Genomic DNA, 7,267 nt, shown 5'->3' with positions numbered 1-7,267 from the left:
AAATTAATTCATGTCCAGAGACTTCATAATTATACTCAAGTGTTAAAGGAGACCGGTACGCATTACATCGATCAACACGGCAATTATATGGCCATATTATAATTATTTTATCTGAGCCCTTGAATTATAAACCTTTCATTCACTCAATTATACATATTTTATTTAAATATTAACATAATTTTTTTTTACTAAAATACTAGTTTCACTCTCCCCACTCCCTCCTTTTCACTTTCCCCGCTCCCTCCTTTTCACTTTACCCGCTCCATAAAGCCCTTTCAGTTACCTTTCACCAAAATTACTCTGGCCAAAAACCTTTTCACCAAAATTTGTGTTTCTCCATCGGCAGGTTCAGTTACCATTCTCCATTTTCATTTTCGTTCTCTTCTCTTTGGTTTCCATTCGCCATTCTCATTCTCTAAACCCTAAAATTTGTGCATGTTTTTTCTTTTTTCTTTTATTTCTGATTTTATATTGTTTTTCTCTCTTTACTCACTCTCACAGATCGTCGGTGTGTTCTTCGTGCAAATTGCAGTCTCAACCTCACCAGCGTCGCAACCCATCTATCTCCGGTAACGTCTTATATTCCCTTTCTCTCGACCTTACTTTGTTTATCTTTAAAGTTCAGTTACAACTATGCTTTGCGTTTTTGGTTGCTATGGAGTTTAATCGGTATCAATTGAGTTTATGGTTCACCATCAATGGGTCGTTTTGTGTTTTTCGATGAGATGAATTTGTTAGTGTCTTTCTTTTTCATTTATATAATAAAAATAGTGCGAAAATATAGTTGTTGTATCTTTTCAAACCCTTATCCTTACACATGTGATTTTCGTTTCATTTCTGTCACCTTTTTTTTTGGATTATTATAATGTGGATTTGAAAGAGTCTCCGTTCTTTTATGTACGATGTTGGTAGGCTCGGTTCAGTGACAAGGGTATCTCTATTTCTCTATGCTTCTAGATGTGATATTCAGTTTACAAATAAGCTCACTTTAAAAGAAATATTCCGTTTTGAGATACTAATAATGATTAATTAAATATTTGTTAACAAACTTCAATTCAATAAAAAATGATAATACCTAAAAAAAAATGGACCCTATCATAAAAATAGCCTCATTTGCTACAGACCCATTCTTAATTTGCTACAGCCTCATTTGCTAAGGGTCCATCATGTTGTCCTCAATCTACCCTATCATAAATGAACCCCTTTGGCCCTTTCCTTTCCATTTGAAAATTAAGGTTTATCTTTTGGCTGTTAGCTTGGGTTGCTTTTTCATGTCTAGTCCAACCAAGAGATGAAGGAGATTTTTTTTTTTAACATTATTTTTTTTACATTATTTTTTTTACATTATTTTTTTACTAATAAAACAAGAGAAATATATTTGTCAACTATTTTACCCCTTTAGCATCATAGCTAGCAAGTTGGATGGCTAGGCTATTCTACCCGTTTAGTAGATTTTTGTGTCAACATCACTTAATTTAATCAAACAAGCAGTGAAGAATGACCATTTAGTTAGAATCCCCGAAAGAGCATGATGATCATTGTGGACCAGCTTTAGAGCCCATATCAACCTAACAAATAATGTCAATGTTTACATCTGGAGAACAACCCTTTGTTGTAAATGTTACTTAATGCTTTTTCAAACTGAACCACTAATTTCAATGTCTATGTCAGGCAATATAAAAGTTTCCTTTATTATTATCAATCTTACAATAAGTCTCTCTTCTTATTTCACTCGCTTCGTATCTTTTGTTGACTTGGTTCCTTATGCAGTCAAAGAGAGAAATATCCTTATAGAAACTTGATTGAAGAAGAGGTTAAAAAAAATTAAACAGAGACAATAGTGTGGTATAATAAAATGCATTAGACAGTAAGAAATAGTAAGGTTAAACTCATAACTATTAGTAAAAATTGTCATAGAACACATCGCCTCTATGGGTCTCACTATGAATGAGGCCTATATACAAGAGAGGAGATTTGTGGCAGTAAGGAGCATTTATTCCACTTTAGGAGTACATAAGTTCAACCCCTATATTAGACCTCAGTAGCCGGTTCAGGTTATTGGACCATGTGTAGCTTATCCAAAACAATGTCCTTATCAACTAAATGCATTTACTCATCAACTACTACACTGTTCAGGTTCTAAAATTTTGCAATATTAATATGGTCAGGTGCAACCATTAAAGTGTTATACTGAACGACATGACCAATGCAAGCTAAATTAGATAATTTGTATTTTGAAACCAAATGTAATAGAATCATGCAATTTGATCTCACATTTGATAAATTGTTGATTGATGTGATTTTTGTGTTTCATATTTATTTATGGTTTCATGCATAATATTGCTATCTTTTTGTAAGTTATCAACAATGTTTTATGAATACATTATGTTATTCAATTGATTAGTTGTTTTTTTTCATTTTTACTTATTGTCATTGAGTATTTGGATTTATAGGAATGCTTCGGAAACCACGATTCGTTATCAGGCCTCAATCTACACCAGGCAATATCCTTAATTGTTTTTGTAGGGATTAATACTGAAAGTGGAGCAACACATAGTTCTCATATTTTGACACTAAGTCCATCCAATTTAGGCAACGAATTAAAACATTCAGCACATAGATGTGTTTCTGCAACCAACAAGTCCTTTGGTGGAAGCTGTCGGACCATCACAAATTTTTAATGTTTAGGATCTGTTAGCCGATCCTAGATTTTTTGGGATTCAGATGCACGCGTATGTAATTTTAACTGCTTTATTTTCTCTTGGTTTTGTTTTTCAGATTAACCAGGTTAAATTTCAGCACAAGATTGAGAAAGGGAGCGCTCTCGCACTAGGACTTCTTGCCATCAAGGTAAATTGGTTTATCTATTATTGCTATTTTGGAATTATTATGTATAATATACCTTGTTTTTCAGCATTATTTTAACTGCTTTATTTGTATATTCTACATACTCTTATCCATTGTCTGATATTTTCTAATTAAAAGAAAGGCACATAAAAAAGAATACAAAAATCATTCTATGATTTCAGGGGACTATGTCATAGTTTCTTTTTCAGGGTGTAATTTGATTGCAGGTTGGAAGTGAAAGAGATAGCCATGATTCAAATGGGATTTCTGAGTGATGTTTGATTAATATTTTGCAGGATCAGAGTCTAATTATATAGGTTGTTGGTAAAGTTACAAAAGGATGGCTCCGAACAAGAAGAATTGGAAAAAAGCATCTTTCAGTTATTAATAAACTTGGAATTGTGATCACTGTTATTAATTGGAAGTTCTGTTTCTAGTTCTTATTATTTTCCTTTTTGTTTGCTAGTGATAATATCAAATACTATTTATTCACTTCTGTATCTCCTTTTTGGGATCACTGTTAACCAAGTAACTACCATTAAGGCTTTTCAGAAAATGATCTTTTAATTGACTGAATCTGAATGTTATTTTAGTTACCACACTAATATTCATCATTAATTTTTTACTGTTTTTTCACAGTTCTATTACTCTCTTTTTTGTACATCATATTAGGGTATTTAGTGTTGATATCTTTAGCCTTTTTAAATTCTGAATTCCGTTGTAGAATATATGGTTCTAATTCCTAGAGACCATTAAATATTCAAGAAATATTTGTGACTGAATGTGGGTTCGGTATCAGCAACTGCAACCAGTTCATATAGAGGCTATGTTATTGCAGGTGTATTTATTGTAAGATGTTTGTGTTTTGCATCCGTTGTGCAGCCTGAGTTGCGATTATTATTGTTTATATGTGAATGCTGGAAACTGAAGAAATTGGTGTCTCAATACTTCAAGATTTACACCAGCAGCGTGAGACTCTTCTGAACTCCCATAAGAAGGTATGTTTATATGTGAATGCTATTTTTTTCAATGGTGTTCTTTTTATGTCAATTTTAGATAGTTTTGGTCCTCTTTTAATTTACTAGTAAAGAATCATGAGATGATTTTATTCTCTAAGGAAAAGTATTAAAATCAATCATGATACGTTTCCTCGGAGAATAAGATTGCAAGTGCGATGTAGAAGCGGTGGTGATTGTTGGTTGATGGTCATTTTTTCTATGACTTGCAGCTTCATGGGGTAGATGATGCTATCGACAAGAGTAAGAAGGTTGTAACGAGCATGTCACGAAGAATAACTACAAACAAATGGATCGTTGCATCTGTGATTGGAGCTCTTGTTCTTGCTATAGTTGTTATTCTATTTTACAAGCTATCTCATTAACTAATAATAATATGCACAAGATACGACAGGGTGCAAGCTATATTTTATGCTTGTATGTGCTTCGTTGTATATAGGAGCCATTTGTGATGCTTTTTGTTTATGCTTTTTTTTTGTTTTGTTTTTTTTTGAAGTAAAAAGCGTATACTTGATTCAAGTATTTTGTTGATGTATACTCATTTTATGACAAGATGCTTTGCTAGCATTTTTTATGAATTCCAAATCCTTTGTGCTAATGTTGTATGCTATCGCCTTATATATATTCTTGAAATTTATATTTTTTGTTTAGATGATAGTACAAAACATCAAGTTTGATGTTTTAATCCTATTATGATAAATGGTTTAATTTATATATTTTTATTCAATAACATTTTTATGAATGATCTTTTTTGTTAATAATTTTAATTATATTTGGACGACATTTCAAAAATTATGTATAGCAATAATATTCTATATTTGAATAAATTTATAAAATAATAACAAATCACTATTATTAAATTTAAAAAAATAGGATTTTAGAAATATAAGAAACAAAAAAATTGATTAATTTTTTTTAAAATTATCGAATACAATCAATCATACAAAATTATTTTATAAATTTTTTAATAAATTATAAATTAATTTTTAAATTATTATTTAGAGGCTGTTACAAACCGCCTCCAAATAAAAGTCAGAGGCGGTTCCCAACAGACGCGAAATACCTTATCACTTATTTAGGGGCTGTTACGAACCGCCTCCAAAAGGAAATACAGAGGCGGTTATAAACCGACTCCAAAACCACGTTACTTATACAGAGGCGGTTTACAACCTCCTCCAAAAGTAAAACATAGTAATTTCGATGATCATTATGTGGCGGCCACACCGCCGTTCTAACCGTCGTTGAATTATTCTCGACGGTTGTTCCAGCGGTTGAAAGTGACCGTCGTTGATTTCTTCCCGACGATTGATTGGGCGACGGTTGGTTAACCGCCGTACTAGTATTTTAGCGACGGTTTTAACCGCCTCCAAATCGAAATTGGACCGTCGCAAATTGCACCTTTTCTTGTAGTGTTTGGGTATTTAAGGAAAGATTTATATTAGAAAAAAAGTGAAAGACCTTAATGATTAATTAAAAAATTAAGAGAATAAATTGTAACAAATGTTTAATTTGTTATACACGTGTTTAATCATAATACAAACACTTATTTTTTACTAATGATGTTTTCTTTTTCATTTTTTTTAAATATTTTATTTTAGAAGGGTCAAATTGTACTAAAGAAACTGTCCAGAAGGACAAATAACAAATAAAAAAATTGATTCTTTTTTTCCAGGCTGTTTCTGTTTATTTCATTGCCTTCAAATTGTATTACAGCACTCACTCTTCTCCAAGACAACTCTTCATCATATTTAATGAAATAAATTGTCTTTTTAAACTGGACAAGAAGACTAATTTACTTGGAGATGAATTTCTGAGTTCCCATTAAACATAGAAGCAATGTGTAAATATAAAGGGGAGAAAAACATAAAAGGCAATTGACAAATAAAGTTTAATCGAGATTGTTTCAACTTGACCAGTAATTTCGAATTTGTCGTGTTCGACATGAATCGGATTAATAGGATAATCGATAAATTGGTGGAGAAAAAACTCGGCACATGAGTAAAATACTCACTTATTAATACATTCATAGAATATATGATGTACAATATAAACCTTGAGGGTATTCATCTGCAGAATAAATCATCTTCTCATAACATGTCATATGAGAGGATTATAACCATTTATGGTTAGATCAACAATGACGAGAGATGAGAGAAAAAAAAAATGTAAGAATAGGGAGTGATCATAATTAACCATGAGACCATGACATAAATCCCTCTTTTTTCTACCAGTGCAGCGAGGTGGTGGTAGGATTTGCATATACAACTTTTGATCTTGTTTGTTGTTTGCGGTGTGTTTGGTGCTCGTCTACACTCTGCAAGGAGTCGAAGCAAGCTGCAATCTTTGATTTACAAATCCTGACTAAATGGTTAACTGGATTACTCGAATGTTAATATTCAACAAAAGGAAAAGAATTTTAGATCATTACAGGCTATGTATTCCTTAAATTAGAGAAAATTCAGGCTATTACACCTTCAAACTTTCGCTTATTATATATCATTTCCTTGAATTGTGACGATATATATAACCTCATATCAAATAAAGAATCAATTCAACATAAAATTTTAAGATTTTGGACGAAGGTCTATTTAATGATTTAAATTATTCTGTAACATACCATTTTACGCAAAAGCTCTTTGGGCTTGAAGTGTGTATATTACACCGGCTCAATTTTTGGTTTAACTTGTACGTTCTTAATTCCACTAGAAAGTGGAAGCGGTAAGGATCGAACTCGTGATCTTGTGGTCAAGAAAGCTCCAATACCATAAAGAACCAATTCAATCCAAAATCTTAAAGTATTGAGTGAGAACTTTTTTTAATGGTTTATATTATTATCTGATAAGTCAGTTTCAACACAAAAACTCAGATTAATTAATTAAACCATAACATCAACAACAAAGATGACAACTATTGAAAATTTGAGATCAAACAAAAAAGCTAAACAGACCAGAACCCCAACCATGGCTTGGACCAGATTTACATCCTGTAATGAAAGTAAAGCAAGAACCATAAGATAAAGACACAGAACATACCCTAGGACATACTCAAATACATGAGCAAAGCACTTAGGCTAAGCCCAACAAAAAAGAAAAAAACTACATCTAGATCCAAGCCAAATCCATTTAAAACCCTAAAGACCCACCCTAGAGCTTCAAATCCAGGTCCACTTCCATCGGCTCCGCCTTGACCGGTAGCGCAAGTGCAAGTTCAAGTGAAACTTCCATCGCCGCAACCGCTTCCCGTGCTGATGTAGGTGGCACGGGCGATGGCACAGCAATGGAAGGATCCATGACTGACAGAAGATCCATGGTGCCTGAGTTTTCAGGGACATATAATACTTGTTCATGTGATGGTGGTGGTGGTGATGTTATTGGCGCTGCCTCCACGATCTCATGATCAAAACG

At 32.6% G+C, this 7,267-nt stretch overlaps 1 long non-coding RNA gene across 2 annotated transcripts; it reads left to right on the top strand.

The window, feature by feature from the left end:
- Window positions 1–204: 204 nt before the first annotated feature.
- On the top strand, window positions 205–3,760 carry LOC133300246 (uncharacterized). Of its 2 annotated transcripts, none has more exons than XR_009750044.1 (4): window positions 205–346; window positions 502–569; window positions 2,454–2,850; window positions 3,686–3,760. It is a non-coding gene; the product is annotated as an uncharacterized LOC133300246 (long non-coding RNA). The 2 variants fall into 2 exon arrangements; XR_009750045.1 differs by lacking the exon at window positions 3,686–3,760 and adding an exon at window positions 3,144–3,666.
- The last annotated feature ends 3,507 nt before the right edge of the window (window positions 3,761–7,267 follow it).

This window comes from Gastrolobium bilobum, unplaced genomic scaffold (assembly GCF_033153095.1).
Source record: "Gastrolobium bilobum isolate Gb01-03AN ecotype WA unplaced genomic scaffold, APGP_CSIRO_Gbil_v1 utg25985, whole genome shotgun sequence".
Taxonomy (NCBI): Eukaryota; Viridiplantae; Streptophyta; class Magnoliopsida; order Fabales; family Fabaceae; genus Gastrolobium; species Gastrolobium bilobum.
This window is presented reverse-complemented; position numbering and strand designations above follow the sequence as displayed.